Raw genomic sequence first — 15,598 nt, 5'->3', positions numbered from 1 at the left:
ATGGTCAAATATGCAGGTTGTAGGTACCCATCACACCAGGGATGCCACATTTTCTAAGCAGCTCATTTGTAAATTATCCAGAATCACTAAAATCAGCTCGTCCTCACCAGGGCACTGCTGTAAAACAAAAATATGCAGCAGTTCTACTCTGCTGCCTCTCTAAGCCAGGGCTGCTCCCCTGCAGGGTGCAACCAGCACCTGAGAAATGCTGTTTTCCTGCATATATTGGTATTTAATACCTGGAATATTCAAAGTCCCATCAAAATCAGTGACAAAAGGATCAGAGCTCTTCTCTGATACCAAACAAGTTGTGCAGATGAAGAGTTTCCACTTAAAAAACAGGATTTAGCACAATTCTGGTGCGAACACTCTGCTCCTGATGGAGGGGCTGGGATGGCACCAAGGTGGGACATGGTCCAAATCTCTGCACATCGGATTTACTGGGAAGTTTTGAGGTTTGGATTTAGGTAGAGGCACAGAATAAACAGGAACTGTGACTGTTCAGTGAGTTTATTTAAATATGTAGGTTTTTTCTAAAGCTATTTCCTCAAAATGCCAGGACTGGACTCCAGGTGTCTTGACTGATTTTAGGGATTTAACAAACTGCAGACAAGTAGAAGATGCAGAGAAGAAGGAGTTGGCATCCTCACTGCCCTTCTCCTGACAAGTACACTGGTTTATTCTCTCTTTTTCCATCAGCCCAGCCTTCAGGGAATTCCTGGTGCTGGTAAATATTAACACTTTAGTGGAAGGTGTCCCTGCCCACGGCAGGGGGTGGAACAGGATAAGCTTTAAGGGCCCTCCCAACCGGAACCATCTGTGATTCTGTGATTAAGCTCAGCCTTTGAAAGGATACAAATCTCCTGACCCAGGAGGAATTACTCCTCTCTCCACTTTTTCCTCTGCAGCAGTTTGTCTCAGGATACATCACCTGTGTCATTACCTGCCCAGCCAAATTTGTAACAACCTTTTTTATGGTTTTACATGTTTTCACATCACACATCTGAGTGGGCAAAGCAGCAAGAACAGGGAAACTGAGACCCAGCTAACACCCACAGAGCTACAGGCACTTCTCCTACTTCAACATGGCTAATGAGATTGCCTGCAAGGGAAGATGGTGGAGGAAATGCAGTTTGCTGTTCCCTGGACAAGGACTGTTTGTGCCAGGGACCACACAGACACAGGATGCACATTCTTGACCTGCTGGAGCAAGTCCTGAGGAGCCCACGGAGCTCCTCCAGGGCTGGAGCCCCTCTGGAGCCAGGCTAGGAGAGCTGGGGGTGCTCACCTGGAGAAGCTCCACGAAGACCTCAGAGCCCCTTGCAGGGCCTAAAGGGGCTCCAGGAGAGCTGGAGAGGGACCTAGGACAAGAGCCTGGAGTGCCAGGACAAGGGGGAATGGCTCCCACTGCCAGAGAGCAGGGTTAGGTGGGATATTGGGAAGGGATTGTTCCCTGGGAGGGTGGGGAGGCCCTGGCACAGGGTGCCCAGAGCAGCTGTGGCTGTGGGCCTGGAAGTGCCCAAGGCCAGGCTGGATGGGGCTTGGAGCAACCTGGGACAGTGGAAGGTGTGGGACTGGATGAGCTTTAAGGTCCCTCCAACCCAAACCATTCGGGGTTTCAGTGATTCTCTCCTCAGCTCTACAGGGTGTACCCGTCTCTCACCACAGTGCAAAGGCAGACAGAACACCCAGCCTGTGGAGGAAAGAATCATCTTCCTCCTTCCCACATAAGGCTCCAGCCCATCAGCCCACGCTGGACTCCAGGCCGCAGCGAGGACCCAGAGTGAAAGACTGAACCCCAGTCTGATTCTGAGCCGTGGGGCTGGACAGGTGTCCTGCTGGTGGCTGCTCCCTCCCTAAGCCACTTTTAAATCCATCAGCGTGGAATCTGCTGCTAAAGAAGGCCTGAGGCCATGGATAACATCACAGGAAACCATTCCATAACATCTGGAAACACTGCTATGGCTTCACTTGGCTCCTTACTGAGGCTGAACTGCCTGGCCCTGCCCAGGCTGCAGAGACACCCTTGAGTTCACAGAGCGCCTTTCACTTGTTCTGTAAAACTGCCTCCCATTGTAACAAAAACATGGACTTTGAGGATAAATACTTGTTCTCAGGAACACAACCCCAACCAGCCAAGACCCTACTCCACATCAAAACAGCATCAGCAGCTTTGCAGCTTTCCTCCTATTTTCTTCCAAAAGCCAACAAGAAGCTCCAAAAATGTGTCACCTGGTATCTCTGAGGATGTTTCCATCCTTGGAGATGCTCAGAACCCAACGGGAGGTGGCCCAGACTTACCTGCTCCAGCTGATCCAGCTCGGAGCAGGCACTTGGACCTGATGATCCCAGGTCTCTTCCAACCTTCACCTGTTTGAGCTGATGGCAGCACTCAGATAAAAATATTCAAGTTTTACACGGAAGCCCAGAAATACCCTACATATAAAGTGTCTGAATTTGCTCAAAGTTAAAACAATTCGATAAATTACAGGTTTCTAATGGCACCATAAGGAGGATCTGTGGAGAACACAGGCACAGCCCTTCCAGGCTGCAGGAGTGGAATTACGGCTCCACCACCTCTGGTGGTTCAACGGAAAGCAGCACAGTGAGAGCTCAGCTGGCGGGAGAACCAGGCTGTTCATGGATTCAGAGCCTCACCTCTGGAATGTGGCTGTCCCTGCTGCAGGTTAAACAGCCCCAGAGGTTATTCCTCTGTTTCCCAGTCTGACACAACAGCTAACGGTGGGTTCCAGTAACTCCAGGGCTCCATCTCCCTGATTTCTCTGGCTGCAGGGATATTTCATGCCCTCTGTGCTTACAAAACGCAAACTGTGTAAAGCACTGACTTTTGTGCTGACTCTGGTGCTTTATGGAACACATGGTGTTTGTTTAAAAACTGTGTATTTTCTGGAGCATGCAAGAAAACATCCATTAAATTGCATGGAACAGAAGGTACTATTACAGAAGGAATTCCAGAATTGAAATTATTAAATGTAAGAAAATGGCAAATTGCCTCGTATTGTTATATTATGAATAAAAATGTGGTTCAACAAGTGGCAAAGTCTGAAAAGCACCAAAATAAAGCCCACGGCACATGACTGTGAGAACAGAAAATGCACACGGAAGGGTACTGAAGAAAGGGACCTGGAGAATTTTTAAACATCCACAGAGAAGTTTGATTTTCTACTAAAAATGCTGTTTCATTCCCCCCCCCCCAAACCAAGTTACTGGCAAGTTTAAAAGTGCTTTTGATTCCAAATAATCTCACACGCCAAACAAAGCCGCTTCCGCTCGCACACGCAGCCAGGATGTGCCGTGTGGCCAAGACACCCACTGAGAGCTTTCCCTTTCCCAATCCCTGCACTTGCACGGGGTGGAAGGGCCAGGGAACACTCGGAGCCAGGTCACGGCTACTCCTGGGAGGAAAAGCTCAAGCAGCAGTAGAGAAACTCTCTCCCCACTGGGCAAACCAGACCACTTGGAGAAGGATTAAACACACCTCTCAGAGCAGGAATTTTTTACAATACACCCCCTGGAGTGCCAGGACAAGGGGGAATGGCTTCCCGCTGCCAGAGGGAAGGGTCAGATGGGATATTGGGATGGAATTCTTCCTTGGGAGTGTGGGCAGGCCCTGGCACAGGGTGCCCAGAGCAGCTGTGGCTGTCCCTGGATCCCTGGAAGTGTCCGAGGCCAGGCTGGATGGGGCTTGAAGCAGGCTGGGACAGTGGAGGGTGTCCCTGCCCATGGCAGGGGTGGGACAGGACGAGATTAAAGTCCTTTCCAACTCAAACCATCCTGGGATTCTATGATAGGATTCTATGAGGCAGATATGGGGTGGGTCTAAAGCCAGACCCAGTCCTAACTAGACTCAATATTTGTGCTGTAATCTTTTCTTTGCACATGTATATGATAAAATTGTAATGGGTTTTCCTTTCTCTCCTTTCCTTGCTAGAAAAAAAAAGAATTAAAGGCTCTTTCTAGTCCTTCTTAAGTGCACAAATACTAAAACTAATTCATACATCCCTCCTACATTGCGCCCTATGAAAGCCAACTGCTTCCAAGGTTAAATAATTAAAATTAATAGTGTTAATCAGCATTTGAAGCTACATTATGCCTTCCCAACTCTCCCTTCCTGCAGCTCTTACACCCGGATGCTCTTCCAAATTAGAAGACACCCATGAAGCCGAGCATCCCCACACAAAGGCACCCTGAAGCCCAAAGGCACCGAGACACAAGACATGTTTGATGTTTCCAGCCAGATTTGCCCAGATTTAACTTAATGAGGTAAAAAGCACAGTAATGAACCAAAAATAATGAAATACATTCTAGGAGGAAATATTCCCAGCATTATTAACCCAATCAAAAACCTCCTAATCCTATTACGAACCAGCGGGTTCAGCTGCACTTCCAGCAGGTCTTGAACACAAAGGCCAAAAGAAGATTACACTTCTGGATTTATCAGCTATTAAATAACTCGCAGTTTCAAATCTCCACCTGCAGTCACATATTCCTGCAAGCCTGGAATTAGCAAAATGCATTGGCAATGTGCTGGGATGAAGCCTGACCTGGATGTACAAGGAAGCACAAGGAAAGAAGTGAGAAGGACGAGAGGTCAAACTCTTGACTGGTCAGAAAAAAATTCCATTACTACACATTAACCTGGTTATTTAGGCAGGTTTCTTGTTCACAAAATACTATCAGGAGTTGTTTAAATTTGCTTTATTCTCATTATGTGGAATGGACAGAAGATCCAAGAAACTGGAATATGCTGCTTGGAGGAGCAGCACAAACAGGCAACATTTCCCCTCATCTGGTCCAGCACCAACTTCTTCATTTATATAAGGAGAGTTTAATCTTTCATTCTTTGTCTACACCATGAATAAATATCCTGACTGACAACCATACGAGTTACAGGACAAGTTACCACTCTGGGTGGTTTTAAGCAGCAGGGAATTGGCTATAACTGCACCTTACACAAGGAGGTTCCTACACAGAGAAGTTCTCTGGGGGAAGAGTTCCCTGCAAAGCTTAGAGACCAGCTCAGATCACAGGATGCACAACGGTGCTCTTGACCTCAGAAAATTATGGACAGAGGGTTTATCTGAATGAGACAATAAAACTGGGAGCCCCTGGTGATCCAGGGGCATTGGAGGTTTATTATCTGATTTTATGCCAACTATTTCGTCCTAGCAAACCACGTGTGGACCCAAATAATGAGGAATCACGGAGCTGGAAGGGATCCACAAGGATCATCCAGTCCAGCCCCTGGCCCTACACAGACACCCCAACAACCCCACCCTGGGCACCCCTGGCAGCGCTGCCCAAACGCTCCTGGAGCTCTGGCAGCCTCGGGGCCGTGCCCATTCCCTGGGGAGCCTGGGCAGTGCTCAGCACCCTCTGGGGGAAGAACCTTTCCTGATATCCAACCTAAACCCCCCTGGCACAGCTCCAGCTGCTCCCTCAGTCCTGTCCCTGGTCACCAGAATTTGGGGGAAGATAAATTTGACATGTAGCAACCAGACTCCAAAGGCAGCTGCCTCCAACACGAAGAGAGAACAAGGAGTAACACTCCCCACGTCCCAGGACACCTGACTGACCACACAATACCAGTAAGGGTGAGGTTACAATTAAATTACATCCCTCCTTCTGTTCCGACCCCTTAATAAACATCCCTTTATTAAAAGCATCTCAAATTGGGCTACAGAAGATGGAAGCATCGAATAAACATCATGGTTCTAACAGGATTATTCCAGCTCCTGTAGAAAGGATCCAAGATCATAAAAGAGGGGCTTGGGGATTGCCTAGTAAACATGCCACAGATGGCAGGCAGATTTGCTTCCTGGCACACATTCCCAGACCTGAAGGTACCAAGGAATGTCTCCCTGCTATTACAAACACTAATTTAACGATGGTGACATTTTTGAGGACCAGAATGAGACCACAAAACTCTCTTCACTTCAGGCACAGAACCAGATGGTAACAAGTTTCAGCTGGTACAATCTGTTCTGGATTTAAATCAGCCACCTAAAAGTCAAGGTCTCCGTGCACCAAGATCCAGAGAATTCAGCCCTCTTGCACTTTTGTTCACTTGGGAGTATCTCAACCTTTTTAGGAGCAGGTGAGGGATGTCTACAGCTACAACAGCTCCAGAGGAAGGTCCCCATCAGTGCTGTGGGATCCTCTGCTCCCCAGGCGCTCCAGCATTCCAGCCCATTCCAAGAGGCAGCCGTGGGCAGGCAGTGCCGATCTGCTCAGTGCACAGCGTGTTCTTAATGAGGGCTGAAGCTTTCCCTGATTACAGAGGAAATTCCTGGCAATTTGCTCCAAGTGTGGTCGCTTGGTGCTTCCAAACTGTGGGCCTGGACTAAAAGAATCCCTCAGCATCCCACTGGAGCCCGCAGTTCCAAAGCTGAGGCAGAGAAAGCCACGAGTCTTTTCCAAACCACTCACCCTCACATGCCAGAACCCACTGCACTTGTTCCTTGGGATCCTCCAAAACACTCCCAGGTCACGAGAGGGATGGAAAGAGGGATGGAACTGTCTTCTCCTGGTGCCCTGAGCTCTGCACGCTGCCTCTGGAGGAACCCTCTCCTCCTCTGTTCTCTCCATGGACAAAGGGAAGCTCTTTCCTGCGGCTCCCAGCCTAGCTACTCTGGAAGTGCTTCCCTTTCCCATTACCCCATCCTACCACGGCTGCCCCATCCATCGGTGTAAGGCACAGCTGGAGTGGGGCAGACTTGCAGCGCTTCAGCTGCTCTCTGTTAAGGGCTCTGGGAATGCTCTCGGCCTGCTCTGGATTCTCCCATCCATCACAGGATGGTGACCGACTGTCAATCCAGGCCCTGGATTACAGGGGATAACCTGCTCTGCTCCTTTTCCAATGGCTTCTCCTTTCCTCTGCACACTGAGAAAGGGAATTGCGTCAAACCAGCCCCTTCTGCAGCCTCAAGCCAGGAGAGGAGGCAGAGGGGCCATGCCCCTCCTCTCCCTGTCAGAACGAGGGAAAAACATGCAAAACCCAACAGGAATATGAAATTTTATGTACTTGGGGCCACATCTGGCCATACACATCGCTGCGGCAGCATGTGCTGTGCATTCCCCTGCGCCAGAGTTCAGCACATTCCCGGGAGCAGCACTATGATTTCAAGGCCCTGGAATTTGGGAAGCAGAGACGCTGCCTCCTGCTGCAAAGATGGGGCTGTGGGACAGCTCCACACAGCTGCCAAGATCTCCTCACTGTGCTGCACAAACTCATCCTGAAGGGCAGCAGAGTGCCGGGGGGCATCCGTCAGGAAAGCTCTCAGAGGAAGCGGAACAGGGAGCCGTGCTCGTTTGGGCTACGTCAGATAGAAAAGGTGGAGGAGTGAGAGAAAGGGCCACCCAACCACAGCACCAGCTGCTTCTGTCTGTTTAAATAAAGCAAAAGGAAAGCAAACAAAGGCACAAGGTTCACTTGCACCTGACTTCTCAGGTTAAATACCCCACACATTCCCTGATCCCTGGTTCCCAAACTCTCCCTTTCAGACCACTCAGCACGATGCCATCATCTCACCACACACAACTTACAATGAACTGCTCCAGCTCCCGGAGCTCTGGTAAGGCACAGCAATTCCTTTTATCACTTACTAGAATTCAAGGTATTACCTCATCTCCCAGCCCTCAGACGTGCTGGGACAGGCAGCTCTGGAGCAGCCAGGAGAGTGAGGGGTCACTCGTGGAACCAAAGCATTTGTTAACCCTCGCTCTCCTTCGGAGCTTGGCTCCTGGCAAGGGTGAGCGCGAAGGGTCTGGAGGGGCCACATGAGGAGCAGCTGAGGGCACTTGGTGTGTTCAGCCTGGAGAAGAGGAGCCTGAGGGGCGCCCTCACTGGGGGCTGCAGCTCCTCCCAAGGGGCAGCTCTGAGCTCTGCTCTGTGACCAGGACAGGACCCAGGGAACGGCTGGAGCTGTGTCAGGGGAGGGTTTAGGTTGGATATCAGGGAAAGGTTCTTCCCCCAGAGGGTGCTGAGCACTGCCCAGGCTCCCCAGGGAATGGGCATGGCCCCGAGGCTGCCAGAGCTCCAGGAGCGTTTGGGCAGCGCTTCCAGGGGTGCCCAGGGTGGGGTTGTTGGGGTGTCTGTGCAGGGCCAGGGATTGGACTGGATGATCCTTGTGGGTCCCTTCCAGCTCAGGACACTCCATGATTCTGTGACATCCCCACTTCCAGAAACTCTTGAGCCTGAGGAGATGCTGAGATCCCTCCTGGGTAACAGCAAGCAGCGACTCTGCTGAGCCCAGAGAGCAACCAGAGCAATGTGCCCACACCAGCAGTGACACATTCTACCTCTGCCCAAATTCCATTTAGTACCAAATGACATCCAAAGCCTAAAACATTAACCACTCACTACTGCCTCAAGAGCAGTCCCTACCTCGGAAAGACTCACTCTTATGAGTATTCATTAACTCAGGGTCTGATGGAGAAATCAATGACCCTTAATCAGACTCTAATTCAAACAAAGTGGTCTTGTCCCTACCTTTCATGCACAACACCCCCTCGCTACGTTAGGCATACCTGGACAAAGGCAAAGACAACCCTTGTTCAATGTTCAATCATCAATGCAGTGTGGGTGGGTAAAATACAGATATTTGTGAAGTGGTTTATTGCTGTTAAAGGAATTAATAATAATGCATTCATCCGAATCCCATGTCAGCCGTGGTCCCTTTATCTCTAAAGGTAAACAGTAGGATTTAAGGTGTCCAAGAATCAGACAAAATTATTCAAAAATTACTCTCTCATCGCTTTCTAGAAGAAAGCAAACAAACGAAACCACAATGGAAATTCACAAACTACAAGAAGTGTGGAAAGAGGAAACTTCCACTCACCTCATTCTTAACACAAGCACCAGGGTGTGAAACCCATGGGAGACAAATCACAGAGGCAATGAACAGGCTAAACTTCCACCCAAATCTCCACTTAGCTTGCGAACTTCTTACCATGACATAACACAGAAACTCAACTCCTGACAGGGGTCCAAGTGAGATGCACAGAAGAATATTCAGAATTTAAATTTACTCAAATCTCTAATAGTTCAGGGGTACAGGAAACTTTCCCTGGGGACAGGTTGTTGTGGAAGGCTTTGATCCCTTTTCAAGCCTTTCTGGTGTCCCAAGTGCAAGCACCTGCATTTTTGGTTCTTTGCAGAATCCCAGAACGGTTTGGGTTGGATCAGCTTGTTCCACGGGCAGGGACGCCTTCCACCAGACCAGGCTGCTCCAAGACCTGTCCAACCTGGCATCACCACCCAACCTTCACCCAAAGGAAAGGGCTCCTGAGAGGAGCCCCAGCAGTGCCGACACCAGCTGGGGACGAGCAGGAACCATTTGTGCTGCTCCACTGCCGAATCCCACCTTGGCACGAATCACCTGGGGAAAAGCTCTGCAGACCCCAGTCCTCTCTGGCCCCAAAGCCCACAGTGCCTGAAGCTTCATCTGCCTCATAACCCTGATCTTGCTGCTCCTCCCTGTCCCTCAGCACACAACGGCTGGCTCCACAGAGTGGGAGCACCCTCCGGAGCCCCTGAGGGCCCTCAGCTGCCACAGAGGCTCTGAGGTCACTCCAGCAGTACGGCAGGGACACAAGCTGACCCTCACTTCCAAGAGCCAGAGGAACAGGAAAGCAGCATTTTCCAGCTGGCTGGAGATTTGGCACAGAGCCCACTTGCTATGGATGCACTGACTCAACAGGAAAATATTAAGGGAAGAAAAGAAATCCCTTGATTAGAATAAAGAGGCTGCCCAGAATGTTCTCTTCTTCCCCTCTCCTCTGCCACACGAGTAGCTTCCCTGTGTTGGTGAGGTTTACCAGGAAGGAATGTCTTGATCCATGACAAAAGCCAGGCAGCATCTGAAGGTTTGCTCTGCAACCCTGCTGTGCCCTCCCTGTTCTGTGAGCCTCAGTCCTCAGCCCAGAGCCTTTACTTCCAACAGCCATGCAGCAGGAGTGCAAGGAACAGCTCCAACACCACTAATGCCTGCAGGAGACACTTCAGCCTCTCATTCCCCACTCCATGGAGGATGAGCATCTGCACATTCACAAACACAACCACAAGTTTCCACTTTCCCCGTCATGTTTTATCTAAAACGTGCATCATTCAGGTGAAGTGCTCCTTCCATGACCTCTTTCCAGGCATCTCCCTGGCTGGAAGGTCAGCTGCAGTTTAACATTTCAGAGGCTGGCAGGGGAGCTTGGATCCACTCGAGGTTCTCCCCATCACCTCCTCATTCCCAACCCACCCTCGGCCTCTCATCCTGCACCCCCTGCTCATAACAAACCCACTCTCCTTAACAGCTGACCTGCTCAGGCCTTCCTGCTTGATCCACGCAAGTAGAAATTAATCAAGAGCAAAGGGAACATCAGGCTTTCCTCCATCTCACACCTCATTCTTTACACATCCCACTTTCCCCACCTCAGTATCTTTTATCTCTCTTTTTTTCTCACCCTATTACCTGCCTCTTTTGCCCCCTCCTTTTTCAGATTAAGCTTCTCCACTCTCAAGTCAGCCCTGCAGAATATTTATCTAATAGAGGCTACAAAGAGACCAATTCATTCCACGTATCTCACTAAACTATTTCTCCATTCTTATTCTAACTCCCATTTATCTCTTGTTCTGGACTTTTCTGTAACCAGCCCTTTGTCTCATCTCTTTTATGAGCAATCATTTGTGCAACTCATTTTCCTGACCCATTTCTTAGAATTACCAAACTGCACCACCTTGTACAAAACGCCCCATGGAAAATCCCTGACGGATGACAGAGGGCACTTTTAGGGTGTGGGAGTCAGGTCATGCCCCAAACTGCCTGATCCAGCAGCAAAACACATTCCTCCTCATCAATGATTATTTTCTCTAATTTTTCAAGTTGCTTTTAGTTTCTGTTACAGACTCCACAAGGAACTAATGTCTAATAAACTTGTATTTAATTGGTGTGCTAATCTAAGTGCTGCAAGGTTCAAGCCACACCCTTTATCCACTTTATTTCTACACTGGTCACAGACAACACAACTCAGTTAATTGCTGAGCAGAGAAGCTGAGAATGGGACAAGAGGAAAAGGGGGAGGCTGGGAATGCTCTGCTCCAACGCCAGGTCTTACCTGTGAGAGCCCAGGGGACGATGCATGTCCCGGTGGCGTTGCAGCAAGATTTGGGTGTCCCTTATTTATTTCATGTGCAGTGTAAGGGGATGGGGCAGGAGGACCCGGTTGTCTTGCTACTTGTGTTACCTGTGTGGAGATAAACTGTTAGTAAAACATTACATTAGTAATCAGTCTGCAGAGACTCCACTGTACATATCTAGAGAGTTAAAATAATATGTATTTATCTAAGTGAAACACTGCACAAGTTATTTAACTATTTAGGCAATTTAGGAAAACGTGGAAGGATCAAAAAATCAGAGCACCAGCTGGAGTCACTGGTGGAAATGTGTTGGATCCCTCTGCCTTCTGGCCTGGGACCTTCTGATCTCTCCATGAGAAGCCATATCAAAAATACTGGGATTTTGCAAGGGGATACACATTACCACCAACAAAGTAAGGGGGAAATTTGCATATTCCCCTCCAAAAAGGAAAAATAAAGGGCTGCAGAGAGTCCGTGGTATCTGCAGGGCTTGCCACAAGCAAGGAATAAAATAGCAAAGCAATTCTTGCATATGTTTATCTCCTTTCTCAGCTTCTATTAAAAATACTCAACAAAACACATTAAACAAAACATTAGAAAAATGTTTCCATGGCACACAAATATTTGCTCCACTGTACTATCTCTATGATGGAACTGTTTTAAATAATTTTATAGAGTGGCTATAGTAAAAAAAGGAGAATCAAAGAAAAAAAGAGTCACATAACTATTGGGTGACACCACCAGCAGTTCAACACAATCAAATTTTGGCATATTGGGTTAAAACTCACACTACTGAAATTTGGCATTTGCTTCTCACTGACCTTTTCTCATTTATTTGTTTGCTGAGAAGCACCACTTAATCATGGAATGGTTTGGGTTGGAAGGGACCTTAAAGCCCATCCAGTCCCACCCCTGACATGGACAGGGACTCCTCCCACTGTCCCAGGCTGCTCCAAGCCCCAATGTCCAGCCTGGCCTTGGGCACTGCCAGGGATCCAGGGGCAGCCACAGCGGCTCTGGGCACCCTGTGCCAGGGGCTCAGCACCCTCACAGGGAAGGATTTCCTCCCAATATCCCATCTAACATTCCTCTGTCTGAGCTAAAGGCACCCGAAGCCCACAGGTCATGGCACCGTGCAGGCCAACGTGTGCATGACTGTCCCTAGCAGGGTAAAGAGGGCAGAAGGAAATTCCTGGCTGCTTTAATGGAGCATTAGCTCCAAGCTCCCAGAGAGCAGAAGTCACGGAGTTCACCACTTAAATGCTTTTTCCAAGTCACTTTATTGCACTCAGAGTGTCCACGCCTGTCGTTACAGTTCCTAAACCACCACAGCAGCTGCGCCAGCACCGAAATCCCAAGAAATCACAACGTGCAACAGCTCCGGGCTTGGGAATGGGCCAGGACCCTTCATTGTGGGAAGATTTACAGCCCCCAAGTGCTCATCAGAGGAAAGGGTGGGTCAGTCACAGAACCTGTGATCATCCTCTGTCCCCAACTGGATCCTTCCCTTTGCCAGGGATGAATCATCTTTTTTTTGGGCTGATCTCTCTTGGCAGGTGTGCGCACGCAGCCTCGGCTGAATCAGAGCCAGCCTAACAGAGACCTCCATAAAACCTTCCACAGCCCATCCCTGAGAAAATTAAAGTCTCTTCCACGACTCCTGTGTCAACCCTGAGAGAGTTGTCACATCAGCTGTGCAGCACTCAGTGCTTAGAAGCGACTATGGATCATGATGGACATCAAAAAATGCAGTCAGGGCGGGGGAGGAAGCAAAGGCAACCCAAAATACAAGGAAATCATTCCGATCAACAGCCCCAGAGGCAGGTTGTGCCCATGCTCCTCACCAGGATTCTCTGTGAACGTCACTTCTTGGGGGAAAATAGAGGTTATTTTGTGATAGCAGTGGGACTTCAACCACTGCCAGTTTTCACCTCCCTACTCTAACCAGTGCAAACACTGCTCCAGCTAATGCTGGAGCCATCCAAAATCCTCTGATCCAACAGCACCCAGGGCTTTGACAATGGGGACAGGGGCACCACCAATACTCCAGGTTAGGACAGCATCCAGCAGTCCCCCTCCTCAGAAATTGTAACATGCAAACAGAACCATGGAATAGAATCCCAGAAACACTAACCTTGGAAAGCCCTCCAAGATCATAGAGTTCAACCATTAAGCCAGCACTGCCAGGTCCACCCCTGAACCATGTTCCCAAGTGCCACATCCCCACACCTTGTGAACGCTTCCAGGGATGGCGACTCCAGCACCACCTTGGGGAAAACAACCTAAGTTGGAGGTTAATAAAAGACATCAAGGAATGCTCTTGTGATTGGATCTGAAATCTGGAAGCTGAACTGAGAGGAAAACTGCAGCTGCTTGAATGACTGTCCATGAGATACCCTCGTGCAGTGCAGCAGACACATGACAGACACAGGTCTGGACCCACTAAAATTGGCTTGAAAGCCTAACAAAGGCAGCAGAACAATTATAAAATTGTACCAGCTTGACGGTTTGGCAACAGCACACTTGGAGAGTATCCCATAGGAGCCTACCACTGATCTTCCAGGACCTCCTAAGGTTAGCCAAGTCTAGCTTGGACTGGTGTTTGTTCCAGCAGAAGGAAAAGCACAGAGAGCCTTTCTCAGCAGCTACAGCAACGTTGGTGTTTCTACACCTTCCTCTTCCTACAACAAAGTATTTACAAATAAACTGAATTACAAGATACTGATTTTAATGTAAACAGGTAGTAAAGGAAGACAAACTTGCTGAATTTTTATGTTTTCTCAGTAATTTTTAACAAATCAATGAGGTAGGGACTGTCTAAGCTCATCACTCCTGGGGTGTCTGCCCCCACAGAGCCCAGGGTGCGGTTTGCTGTTTCTTAAATGGTCTGAGATGACTATGGAAGTAAATATCCTCCTTAAATCTACAGATTAAATTGTTCTCCTAAAAATGGATGCACAAAATTACATATTAATTTGCTAGAGCATCACTTTCTATTTTCCCTGAGTAGCAAGAGGCTAATTTTAGTTTTCCAGAAGCCTTAATCCTGTATTTTAAAGGAAGCAGGTAATGAAATACGAAATAAAACCTCAGTCTGGGATTCTTGCTTTTCTTTCTGAGATCTTTTACATCTTTTGGGTTTGCATCTTTTACAAGTTAGGGATTACCCTTTCCCCCATCCAAGTCCCTGGTTTCAGGTACTTAAGAAGCTGTGGCTGCCCCTGGATCCCTGGAAGTGTCCAAGGCCAGGCTGGACGGGGCTTGGAGCAACCTGAGATAGTGGAAGGAGTCCCTGTCCATGGCAGGGGTGGCTCTGGATGGGCTTTAAGACCCTTCCAAACCATTCCATGATTCTAGGCTGGAACAGGATGAGGAACTGAGCTTCCCTCTTGCACATTCCACAGCCTCCACAGCAGCCAGGCAGGGACCGCGTCGGCCTCCTGACCCAGATCCTTCCTTTAAGCACAGGGTGGCTGGAGCAGCTAATCCTCCCTAATCCCTTTTTTACAGGATTCTCTTCACTGCAGGAAGATCCCTTTAAAGGACATGAAGGCGAATCACGGAACCTCTGCTGGGTGTGAAACACTCAGGGGGGCCACTGGGCGCCCCGGGACAGAAACCAACTAAACACCCCAAGAGTGAATGATGGAGTCAACCCTTAGTCCTTGAAAATTTGGGACAAGCGGGTTCTTCAGCACCTCACTTCCCCATTACCTTCTTTGCCCCCAGCTGGTGTGAGCCGGGCACCCTGACAGGAGTTGGTACCTGCTCTGAAGGGACATGGGGGGACAGCAATTAACAGCGATGGCTTCAACGAGTGTTGGATCCAGCCCCGCCACATGGACTCTGCTCCAGGCTGCACCTGACCAAGCGACTTCTCCCCTCACAAACACACCTTGTTATCACTCACTCCTAACTGGTTCACATCCAGAAGTCACTCACAGAATCATGGAATGGTTTGGGTTGGAAGGGACCTTTAACTCATCCCATGCCGTGGGTAGGAATACCTTCCACTAGACCAGGTTGCTCGTGGCCTCAGTGTTGCTCCTCAGCTTACAAAAAAACTTTCATAAACATTTCAGAGTAGTGTTGGTCCAAGCTTCAGCACTTCCAATCACACCATGTTACTAAGGCAGTTACAAACCTCCACCATAACCTGCCAAAACCAGTTATTTGTGCAAAAACTGGATGTCCATGAACACCATTATTCTTCTTATCCAATTCCAGAGTTGTGCCTCGTGCTGAATTTGAAGAGCACATCTGCTTCTGCTCATTAATCTCATTTTCCATACAACCTGCCCCATTCCCCTGGGCACAGGACAGGGGTGGCAGGTGGGATTTACAGTCACCTTTTGCGCAGTTCCCCTCCTATTAGAGGTCTATGTCTTTCAAAGAAACTCCAACCCAAAAAACCCTCTTGAAATGATTTACAACAGAAACAGAATTTCA

At 48.8% G+C, this 15,598-nt stretch overlaps 1 protein-coding gene across 1 annotated transcript in view; it reads right to left on the bottom strand.

The window, feature by feature from the left end:
• The window catches only part of EIF4G3 (eukaryotic translation initiation factor 4 gamma 3), a 142,021-nt gene that overhangs the window by 81,016 nt on the left and 45,407 nt on the right, over positions 1-15,598 (bottom strand). Inside the window, 1 exon segment of the mRNA XM_039565796.1 lies at positions 11,128-11,271. The gene's annotated coding sequence lies outside the window, so the exon portion shown is untranslated.

The sequence above is a fragment of the Corvus cornix genome, chromosome 27, assembly GCF_000738735.6.
Source record: "Corvus cornix cornix isolate S_Up_H32 chromosome 27, ASM73873v5, whole genome shotgun sequence".
Taxonomy (NCBI): domain Eukaryota; kingdom Metazoa; phylum Chordata; class Aves; order Passeriformes; family Corvidae; genus Corvus; species Corvus cornix.
The sequence above is the reverse complement of the archived record's forward strand: the minus strand, read 5'-3'. Positions and strand labels throughout refer to the sequence as shown.